Below are 12,374 nucleotides of genomic sequence, written 5' to 3'. Positions count from 1 at the left end.
CAGTGTCCAAATCATGTGGTTGTACACAAGGATTCACCTTGGTGGTGTGATGACAGTGATTTATATTGAACCAAACTTTCAAAGCCTCAAAGGCTTTTCCGTAGAAAGATCAGAGGAAAGTTATGGAATATCCACACATGCAAAGACATAAGCATAAATCATGTTATAGGGAATTAATACTTCATAGTTTAATTGCCCCTTGTGTTAGGTATAATTCTGTGAAATATCAGAATTATCTGAGCCATAGGATTTAACATGAGTGATTAACAGTGGCTTTAATCATTTGGGTTCACAAGACCCTTTAGGAATCTGATAAGCACTATGAACACTTTCCCTGAGAATAATAGACATCTTCACATTCCCCAAAGTGGTTTCTGAAAAGACTATTGATCCTCTAAAATCCATTCAAGTGCAACCTAGAGGTCCACAGACTCCAGGTTAAAAACCTCCATTGCATAGGCTAAGGAATAAAAGAAAACAGGTTAGAAAGTAATGGATGAGAAAGGATTTAATTTAAATAAAATATAAGTACTCATATACCCCTCCATCTTTTGGAAGGGCATCCTGTTTAGCTGAGTAAGCATTTTCAGGATGGAGCCACATGCGTGGGTAGAAAAGGCTCCTCACCTGGCCAGCAAGGTCAGTCATGTCAATCTTGGAGACGATGGAAGGATGGAGGTTACAATCAGTTTGCTGTCATACTAAATTGAAATTATGATCCAAAACATGATCCAACTTTCCTTTTTGAAATGATTGATGTTCATATCCATCCAATGCATTAACCAATGTTACTATTTTTTGCAAGAAGATTAGGTGAAAACTTCATGGATTGGTTAAAAAATAAATGCTGATCTATAAATAGAGTCAACTGGTCTTGGACAAAGAAGCAAAAGCAATACAACAGACCAAAGATATTCCCTTCAACAGATGGTGCTGGAACAACTGGGCATCCATATGCAAAAAAAGAAAAGAAAAAAGGCACTAGACACAGACCTTATACCCTTCACAAAAATAACTCAAATGGATTATGATTTAAATATATGACCTATATAATGACCTAAATATAAAACGTGAAACTATAAAGCTCCTAGAAGATAACATAGGAGAAAACCTATATGATCTTGGGTATGGTGATGTCTTTTTTGATACAACACCAAAGACACAATCCAGGAAAGAAAGAACTGATAAGCTAGAGTTTGTTAAAATTTTCTGCTGTGCAAAAGATAAAATCAAGAGAATTTCAAGACAAGCTATAGACTAGAAGAAAATATTTGCAAAAGACACATCTGATAAAATAATGCTATCCAAAATATATAAAAAGAAACTCTTAAAACTCAAGAATAAGAAAACAGGGGCGCCCGGGTGGCTCAGTGGGTTAAAGCCTCTGCCTTCGGCTCAGATCATGATCCCAGGGTCCTGGGATCAAGCCCCGCATCAGGCTCTCTGCTCAGCGGGGAGCCTGCTTCCTCCTTTCTCTCTGCCTGTCTCTCTGCCTACTTGTGATCTCTATCAAATAAATAAAATCTTAAAAAAAAAATAAGAAAGACAACCTGATCAATAAATGAGCCAAAGAACTTTTTTTAAAGATTTTTTTTTTATTTATTTGAGAAAGAGAACACAGGCGGGGGAAGAGCAGAGAGAGAGAGAGAGAGAGATAAAGAGAAGCAGACTCCTTGTTGAGTGGGGAGCCTGACAAGGGGCTCAATCTCAGGACTCTGAGATCATGACCTGAGCTGAAGTCAGGTGCTTAACCAACTGAGCCACCTGCTCACCCCAAGCCGAAGATCTTAACAGACACCTCCACAATGAAGACATAAAGGTGGCAAAGAAACATGTGAGAAAATGTTCCATGTCCTATGTCTTCAGGGACATACAAATTAAAACAACAATAAGGTACTGTTACACACCTATTAGAATGGCCAAAGTCCAGAACATGGGCAACTCCCCAAGCTGGCAAGGATAGGGACAAACAGGAACTCTTGTTCATTGTTGGTAGGAAGGAGTTGAAACTTAGGTCTACACAAAAACCTGCACATAAATCTTTATAGCAGCTTGATTCATAATTGCCAAAACTTGGAAGCAACCAAATGCCCTTTAGCAGATAAGTGGATAAACAGGAGTACATCCAGACAATGGAATATTACTCAGCACTAAAGGGAAAAGAGCTATCCAGCCATGAAAAGACAGAGAAACCTTAAATGCATATTGCTAAGTGAAATAAGACAATCTGAAAAGGCTATATATTATCTGATTTCACCTATATGACATTTTGAAAAAAAAAAAAAAACTATGGAGACAATAAAAAATTAGTGATTACCAGAGGTGGAAGGGATTGGGGGAGGAGATGAATAGGCAAAACAGAGGATTTTCAGGGCAGTAAAAATACTCTATGATACTATAATAATGGATACATGACATTATACATTTGTCCACAAGCTTATTATATACAACACCAAGAATGAATTTTAAGGTGAACTATGAACATTGGGGGATGATGATGTGTTAGTATAGGTTCACCCTTGGTAAAAAAGAAAAAAAAAGGACCACTCTTGTGAACTATGCTGATAATGGTGGAGGCCATCTATGTATGAGTGGGAGCAAGGGCATAACTTGGAAATCTTTGTACCTCTTTCTCAGTTGTATTACAAACCTAAAACTGCTCTTTAAAAAAAAAAATCTTAAAAAATAAATTCTGAGCAGCTGGTATTTCCTGAAGTTTATTTTCAGGATTGAACGATCAAATGGGAAAAATTACTTTTAAACCTTCATCTTCAGTGAAAAAGAAGAAAACTGTGCTCTCACATTTCCTCATGGCACCTAGAAATGAATCATCTCTATCTTCTTCATCACCTTTTATTGCTTACAGCCAAGTAAAAGTAAATCATGTGGAATAGTGAGGAGTGGGCAGGACAGATGCATAACCTCCTTGGTAAATATTATAAATCCAGGAAGAGCAGGTGGAAATTTAAATTGGTGTATTTCCTAGAAGGAAATGTATATCTCTGTGCTCATGAAGTAACCTGTGCTATCCTGCATTGATGAGGCCATTTTCAGGCAAGACTTCGCAGAGACAAGTCATATGTAAATCCAAAACAGCATAGGCTAACCCTCTCCGGAGCCGCATAGAAAGCATAAATCAACTTAGGACAGGCGTAATTGTAAAATATGGGAGGGCAGCAGCAAGGAGAGAAGGGATGGCTCTGTAAAAATAAAGCAAAGGTCAGCACTCAATTCAGAGAAAATGACTTCTTTCAAAATCAGCTCTCCGTTGAAGTCTGGAGAATAGACTCCTTTGAAAGATAACTTACCCCAGGAAAAATAAGTAAAAGTAAATGTCATGAACGTTGAATGAGGAGCATATTCTTTTAAACTCAAATTAATGCTTTAACCTTTTTCTACCTTAGGTTTTCCCTACATATTTTCCCAGTAGGATATAAACATTATAAGCACTAAGTTAATTAGGAAAGGATAGGCTCAGAACAAGAAAATAAATGCTGATTTCAAATATAACTCACAGGCACTATGGAAACAGCAGGGTTTATTTAACCTCTTGGAGACCAAGGTAAGGCAGCATGACATCTTTTGTTGTGCATCCAAAGGACCTACCATAATAGCAACTTAAGTGCTCTACACAGAGCTTATGAAGGCTTATCTCAAAATCAGCAAGTGGTTAATAGAAAATGACCCCCTGCCTCCGGCATTCTATGAATGTGTTTGCAGGTATAAAGGAAAAACTCCCTTTTCATTAAACAGACATCACAAAGGAGCCTGCTTATTGTCTAAAGCTGATGCCAACCCAGGGTCTTTCTTTTCCAGATTGCGAAGTGCTAACATCCCTGTTAAAGTGTTTCAGGGACCTCTGATACTATACCTGATGTAAGCCCAAAGCAAGAATTTAAGGAAAAAGGTGTTTGAACGTTCATTAAGAAAAGTAGTAACCATGGGGACATATAAGTCACAAATATTTTTTAAACCAGAGTTTCTCAGCCAGAATGTCAAAGCCCACAGCTATGCCTCACATGGGTGATGGGGTAGAGATAGTGATTCCAATAGCCTTGGGGTGCCCATGGTCTCCAGTCTCCTCTGATCCGTAGCAGTCTTTGCTGGTTGCCACAGATGCCAAACAAATGCTATCATTTTATGTGTACACATGATATGGAAAGAAACCAAGTAAGATAACAGATGAGTAACCCATGGTTCCTCTAAAGAGATCGAAGCAATACTAGCAGAGCCCATTTTTATATTTTTATGATACCCTTTATGGACTTGAGAACCCCTGATCAGCACAATTTGATTTGTATGTTGCTGAGAGATTAGCATTCTCCCCATTCTCTGCAGCTGAATCTTTGTCTTACAGCACAAATTCAAACTACATATCAGCACATCTCCATTAAAAAATTGACATATATGTATGAGCCACTAAGTTTTTACAGTAAATCTCTCTACTTTAATGGTTATATTCTAATCTGACCACTTTAGTACATTAGGGTGAATATTCTTTTGTTTCCTTATTCAGAATAGCCCTCTAAGGAACACATTTTTACTTCCTCATTGGTGAATCTATCCTAAAAAGACCAAGAAATAAGATAGATGATTTAAGCTGGATACTGAAATACTAAAATTGGCAACAAGAAACAGAGTTTCAGAAACAGAGTGGACACTAGTTTTCCAAATAAGGGAACTATAGTCAGAAGGGCTAAGAGTAGATGAATCAAAACTAGATTTCAGGTGTCCTGACTCTTCCATTTTGTGTGTGCGTGTGTGTGTCTGTGTGTCTGTGTGTGTCTGTGTCTGTGTGTGTATTCTGCTTTCTTTGTGGTGGTTTCATTTTTTTTTTCTCCTTAAGTTACAGCCTCCAGTCTAAGACTGAGGTTCTTGCTTGGTTCAAATACATTTTGTGAAAAACAACAGAAATCCAGTGTGCCAGGCTGGCTCAGTTGGAAGAGCATGCGACTCTTGATCTCGGGGTTGTGTGTCTGAGCCCCACGTTGGGTGTAGAGATTACTAAGAAATATAACCTTTAAAAAATGATAGAAATCCTATCAAACCAGCTTGAAATCCAAAAAGGAAACGTATTGCCTCGTGTCATTGGGAATTTGAATTGCTCATGGAACTGGACCCAGGGCATCAAAGATTTCGTTAAGAACTGTCCTTTTGTTGGGGCGCCTGGGTGGCTCAGTGGTTTAAGCCACTGCCTTTGGCTCGGGTCGTGATTTCAGGGTCCTGGGATCGAGTCCCACATCGGGCTCGCTGCTCAGTGGGGAGCCTGCTTCCCTCTCACTCTCTCTGCCTGCCTCTCTGCCTACTTGTGATCTCTCTCTGTCAAATAAATAAAGTCTTTAAAAAAAAAAAAAGAATTGTCCTTTTGTCTTCCCCATGTACTGTCACAGGTGACCAGCAGCAGCTCAGGGCCACATTCTACCAGCTACTCAGCCCAGCAGAAATTGCCCTTTTTGTCCAATACCAACAAACCTATTCTGGATTTTTACAGTGATTGATCTGTCAAAGCATTTCATGTATAGTTTTGCAGTTACAGTATTTATTATTCTAATACTGAGAAATCAGAAAGAATTATTAAAAGTATGTTAATTTACTTTTATAAATTATTAGAGTAGTAGAAACACTACCTACTTTTTGTAGTCATTTAATATGTACCTGAGCATTGACTTTTATAAATTATTAGAATAGTAGAAACACTACTACTTTAATTAATCATTTAATATGTACTCAGTGTACATATTATAATATACTCAGTGTAATTTAAGACTTCCAGTTGGAAATAATTTTGCCATTGTTCAATGCTGAGTGCCAAATACATAAAATTATTTGGAATGCTAGTTATCAAAGCTTTGATTTATTAAAATTTTAAATTTAAAATGTTAATAATTAAGTTATATCATGACATCATAATCTCCCTCACCTGTCATTTACAACCCATTAATAATAAATTCTCCCAATTCTACTAAAAAAATTTTTTTAATCCACCACTTAAATCCAATCTCATTTTTGTGTAGACTAGGGCCATAAACCTCTAACTGGTCTCTATCCTGTCATTATCCCCACTACAACTGAGAGAGCTTATTAAAACCTAAGATCTTACCACTCTCTTTTTTTTTCTTTTTTTTTTTCTTATCATTCTCTTATTTAAAACTCTTCCATCAACTTTCAAATAAAAGCAAAACTTTAGTATGGCCTATTAGGCCCAGATTAGTCAGGTCTTTGTTGCTTTTCCATTGTCTTTACCAGCTTCTCCCTGTCCAATTATTACACACTCACTGGCCTTCTTTCAGATTTCAAATACCCCAAACCTTGTCCCATTTTGGGGCCATCATACATGTTTTTCTCTCTACAGGGAAACTTTTTCATTGTATGTTCACATGGTAGGGCCCCTTTCCTTCAGGTTTTTTGTGTGTTTGTTTTTTAATTTAATTTGTGTGTGTGTGTGTGTTCCAAAATTCATTGTTTATGCACCTCACCCAGTGCTCCATTCGATATGTGCCCTCCTTAATACCCACCATCAGTTTTAATGTCACCATGTTACCCAACTCCAGTGGGCACCCTTCATAACTTTGGAATTGTGCAAACCACCAGTACACAATAATAATGCATATTCACTTCCTCAAAGAGGTCCTCCAGTCTTAAGGAGATAACTCAAATTGGTCTCTTCACCTCATAATTCTTCCCTCCCCCCACCTTTTTTTCACCTCATAATTCCTACCACAGTTTGTAACTTTGAATGTATTTGCTTGTTTTGTAATGTTGGTCTTCCCCATCCAACTGCACACTGAGACTAGGAAACTTACCTTTTTGATCACTGCTGTGTCCTTCATGCTTGGCATAGAGACTGCCATACGGCAACATTTAATACATATTTCTTTAATGAATGAGCAAATTCTTCCACCAATAAAATTCTATAAATCAAATCACAGAAGCGCTAAAAGATAAACTGAATCATATTACAAATTTTCTGAGTTTATTTAAACAAAAATTGATTCCAACTGGGCAGTTCCATACAGGAAGTAGTTAGAAGTGTTCCAGTGACAGGAATGAGGAGAAAGACATACAGAAAATGCTGAAGAAAAGGAGGAAATCATTCAATTGGCTGTAGCTTAAGCATTTGCCTTCTTTGGAAAAGCCTATTGGCTATTTGTGATCTGTCCTTAGGTTTCGATTTCTTAACCTTGAGTCATTTACAGGACTAAGTTTGGGTTTCCTTACATAGGTATTAGAACCACCTCAGGCTAATGGCCTCCTTGTTTAACACATTTAACAGAGGGAAGAACCAAAACATAACTAGCTACAGGACCCATAAATTTCCTTTGGGCACAGGTATTTTCAGCACCCAGGAAGACAGAAAAAGCAAAACAATTAGACTGAAAGAATGCCACAGTCTCACTCAGTGAAAATACAGAAACACACTGAAAGGTGGAGACCTTGCTGGCTCATGCACTGAGGCACGTGGAGCGCACTGCAATACCCGGCTCCCTAATAGGCATACCACGTGTATCCGTTAAACGAATAAGCCCATATGTGAGGCAAGTATTGCATCAGTACCCACATCTGACCCTTGCAGCAAAAGGGGGAAACAGTGACATGGGATCTGTATCAAGCAGAGCATTTGCTGAGCGAGAGGAGCAGCCAGATTGCCATTCTTGCCTGCACTCACATCTGGCATAAGTACTCACAGTCAGAAGCCAAGCCAATTTGATCACAGAAATAGACTTTGGCCAAGAACTACTTAACTAAATGGAGCCTACTTCCCGTGGTCTTACAAACACAGGTGTTTACAAAGGACAAATTTAAAGGACAGGGAAATTCACTAAAATTGCTTCATGGTGTTCCCTGAACACCAAGATAAACCTGAGTAATGATTCTCAATCCAATCTGCCTGCCTGCTTAAATACCTAACATCTACTTTGAAATTTATTGGAGTCCAAGAATTTATAAAGAACTAGTTAGTTCCCTTGTTCTGAAGTGTATTGAAAGAAAAAAAATTATACCGAATTATCAAGTGAGATTTACTGTGCATTGCACTGTTTATTCAATTAATATATTATCTCTATATTATCATATATATGATATATAGTATCAACTATATCAATATCAATATATTATCAACTAATTATATTACCTCTCTCCTCCAAAAGGGTTTAAAACATGTAGATAAAAGAAATACAGAATATTCCATTTTGGTGATGAAAACGAATCAGTATATGCGGCTCCTGGGTGGCTCAGTCAGTTAAGCGTCTGGCTCAGGTCAAGATCACAAGGTCCTGGCATGGAGCCCCACCCTTCCCACCCCACCCTATGTCCCTCCCCCCCCCCCCTTGCTCAGCAGGGAGCCTGCTTCTCCCTCTCCCTCTGTCCCTCCCCTGCCACTTGTGTTTTCTCTCTCAAATAAATATATACAATTTTTAAAGAAAGAAAATCAGTATATTAAGAGGGTAAAAGGTAAATGATATTTAGAAAAGGAGAGAGAGAGAGAAATTATCTCAAACAACTGTAAATGGCATTCAAGGTTAATCGCAAAGTCCCCAACATTACTGAAACCAGTGTCTGCTGGTCTACCAGGCACGGAGCCACACCCCATTCATCCTATCAAGAACAGAAAGGTATTCGGTAGAGGCTACTCTACTTTCAACGAGAGGAATAGCAGAGGTATTCTGAAATAATTGTTCTGGGAGTTTCACATTTATTACCTACTCTTAATATGGTCTCCTGATACTAGGCAGCATTTAGACATCTGTTCAAAACAAACAATTTTCTTTACTTAAATGTGGAACCCTTGGGGAGAACAGGAGACTTATTCTACAATAGTGTCCTTCAGGTGTAGGTGAAAATTAAGTAAACCATGCCCAAATACAGACTAAAAGCCATATAAATGCATGGCGTCTTATGAAACCTCTGTCATTCTACAATTCTTTTTCAAGATGAAGAATGCTAAAAATGCACTCACTCTGGACTGACATTATGTCTCCTCAATGACATCTGCTCTTCCTAGACACTTAAATAATATATCTAATCTGCTAAATGTTTCTCAATTACATCATTCCAAAGAAGAGAGCTCCAAGTACCACTCCCCAAGTTAACCAATTCTTTTTTTTTTTTTTAAGATTTTATTTATTTATTTGACAGACAGAGGTCACAAGTAGGCAGAGAGGCAGAGAAACGGGGGTGGAGGCAGGCTCCCTGCTGAGCAGAGAGCCCCATGCGGGGCTTGATGCCAAGATCCTTGGATCATGACCTGAGCCAATGAGCTGAAGACAGAGGCTTTAACCCACTGAGCCACCCAGGCACCCCCTAGTTAACCAGTTCAGTAGGATTAATACTTTAATTTACTTCAATTTAGGAAAACAGTGAAGCGTAGACCTAGGTACAGGAAAGTAATCAAAGATATTTGATCATCCTGGTCATTATTTTGCTATTTTTCTAACCTTCTGTAATTAAGTACTTTCTCCAGAATCTACTTCATGGTCATGGAGAAATATTCTGAGACAAGGCTACCTCAAACACTATTGTTTGCCTTGACAGTATGTGGGAGTGGGGAGTTAAAATCAAAGTGTAAAATGGTTTCAGAGGTAAGCTTCATTTCCCATATTCACCCTTCAGGATAATGATCTTCACTCCAAAATAGATTGCCTTTACTCTGCTGGGCAGAACTCAGTAGATGAAGGCCTCAAAAAATAAATATTTCAAATCTTGTCAGATATCAAACACAAGTTGACTCTAAGAAATTAATTGGTTAGAGCAAAAAGCCTTGAGGAATGAGTAGGAGTTAGAGGAATTTGAATCTATCTTCTCTAATTTCCAGAACATTGTAGCCCCAGGCAAGTTAACTGAACTTCTAAGATTCAGTTTTCCCGTCTGTGAAAGTGAAATAATTATATCTACTTCTTACGATTGCTATAAGATTTAGATAAAATGATTTATTTAAATGCTTAGTACACAGCCAGGCACAAAGTAGAAGCTCAATAATTGTTCTATTCTTATTCCTTTGGACAGACTCGCATTAGGCTGACTCGTGCATATGCCTATCCCAGTCACTCAACTGAAAGGACCTGGAAAGTGAAGACCATCTCTTTGTGTCTCACAAGACAATGTTTGCTTAAAATAAATCATACATGCTTTTTAAATAAAGTCAAACATTTGCTACTTGATCTCGACCAATATAGACATACGACTAAAGTAATTTTACTTTATTCTCAGATTACAGTTGGCTAAAGATTAATAAATTAAAATAAATGAGGACTACTGCCTCTCCTATCGACCTGCACAACCCTGGATGGTCCCCTTTGTATACAGTACTTTGTTCTGCTTCCAACCCAAGGCCTCCCCTCCCAAACTCCTAGAGCAGGTCCTGGGCTTGACGTGAAGTTCCAGTTAAGGGTCCTGGCTCTCCTTTCCCACCGCCTCCTGCTGCCCTCCAGGGCGGGGGCGTAGTCAAGTTTCCTATTTTGTTTCTGCGGACTCATCGCTCCTCCTCCTTTTTTTTTTTCCCTCCCCTCCCCATTCCTCAATTCAGTCCCACAACCAATTCTAATAGAAAGTTAGGCAAATATATCCCTATTTCTTAAATAGAAGCCTCCGTGCTGGCTATCAACCCTTCTGGATGGCTCAAGATACTTTCTTCCACTACCTCTACCTCCATTTTTTTTTTGTTTTCATAATTTATATTTTTATGATTTGCCTTTTTAGGAAATATCTGTGGAGCCCCAAAGACTGAGTTGAAGAAGAGGTCCCAGGGAACCTGGACAGGTGGAGTCCGGCCCCTGCCTAGTCCTTAGGGACATGGGGCACCTCCCTGCACCAGGAGCAGTGAAGGGGTCCACAGAGCCGTCAGCACCCTGAATGTGCCCCACTACGTAAGTACATCTCGCTGTGTCCCGAGCCTCCTGCCCAACACTTGGAGGCAAGTCCCCACACCAGAGCCCACCCAAACGCATGTACCCTCTCCACAGCCCTCCCTTTGATGGCTTGTATATATGTGTGTTTTATTTTCAGCACATAATATTTACTTGGGTTCAAGAATTAAATTTATACTTCCCTTCTAAAAAACTACTGTTAGGAAGTAAATATCTTTCATCATAATTTTCAGAATATAAAAAGTCATAAAAAAGACAAAATAATAATAACACAGTGTTGCCTCAGGGGCTGCTAAACTGAACAAGCCCATTTGCCCTTCTTTAGTTTTTTTTTAAGCGGGCCCCGTACCCAACACGGGGCTTGATCTCTGGACCCTGAGATTAAGAGTCACAGGTCTACCAAGAGAGCCAGCCAGGCACCCCTGTTCTCTGAAATGACTCCAGACAAGTTAATGTTTTGTAGTTTAGGGATCACTTTTTCTGTAACTTCCCCTTCCTTTCTCTCACTGTCAGTGTAATAGAAATTACGTGTTTTTCTTTTTTTAGTCATTTTCTCTAGTTTCTTTTTATTGAACCTGATTTGCTGCCCACCTAACTGGGAGAATAAAACTAAACTTTTATACCGACTCAAATGAGGTCTAAAAGAAGAGTAAATAGAGCTCAGCGTAAACTTTAATTCCTGGCACTGTGCTGCAGCTTTGAATTCTCAGTAAACCCTTTGGCTTGATGGATTATTTTCTATTTCCTGAGACCTGAGATTACTTTGTTAAATAACTGCTGGGTACATGAAGAGTTTTTATATTAACATTCCTGTTGACAGGAAGTGGTGGGGCTGAATCAGCAGACTGACATGTCCTCTAAATCAGTATTAAATAATGTCTGTGTTGGTACGTAAAGACTTGTGGGTAGCGGAGATGCCAATTGCCAAACGGCATTACAAAACCAAGCCTTTAATTCCTTCTGATTATTAAGTATTCCGCTGAGTGTGTGATAACAAAACAGGAGAGGATATTTTCTTCCCAGGGTTCTGCCAATTCTCGGCTTGGATTTAACACTTTGGCTGAGCGCATTTCCCCTTTCTGTTTCATCTGGATAAATTTTGCTTTTCTGGTTTCCTGTCATATGAGGTTATGTTTACAAAGGGGTCGTATCATCTTTGGGTAGAAGGTATTTCACAGGGCGCTCTCGGGCTAGTTAGCAAGGAAAGCTGCTTAGTGCAAGCTGCTATGGAAACGTCAGATACTACATTATGTTAGACCGTGTCATTTTAATTGGCATTGAGGGAAAGTAGACCTAATCTCTAGGAACAATTTAAGCCAAAATCCTTTACTAACTTGACATGGCATTTTAAATTTGAAGTGGAAATTCAGTTTCTTGAAGGGGAAAAAAATATTCCTTTTATAAAAAACATGAAAATGGGACACCTGAGAAGGGAAAAAAAAAAAAAGATTTAAGTTGAGTTGATATGGTTTGTAGAAAAGATTATTGTGTATTTGCCTGCCTTAGCTTCTG

This window comes from Martes martes (assembly GCF_963455335.1).
Source record: "Martes martes genome assembly, chromosome: 4".
In the NCBI taxonomy this organism is placed as follows: domain Eukaryota; kingdom Metazoa; phylum Chordata; class Mammalia; order Carnivora; family Mustelidae; genus Martes; species Martes martes.
The sequence above is the reverse complement of the archived record's forward strand: the minus strand, read 5'-3'. Positions refer to the sequence as shown.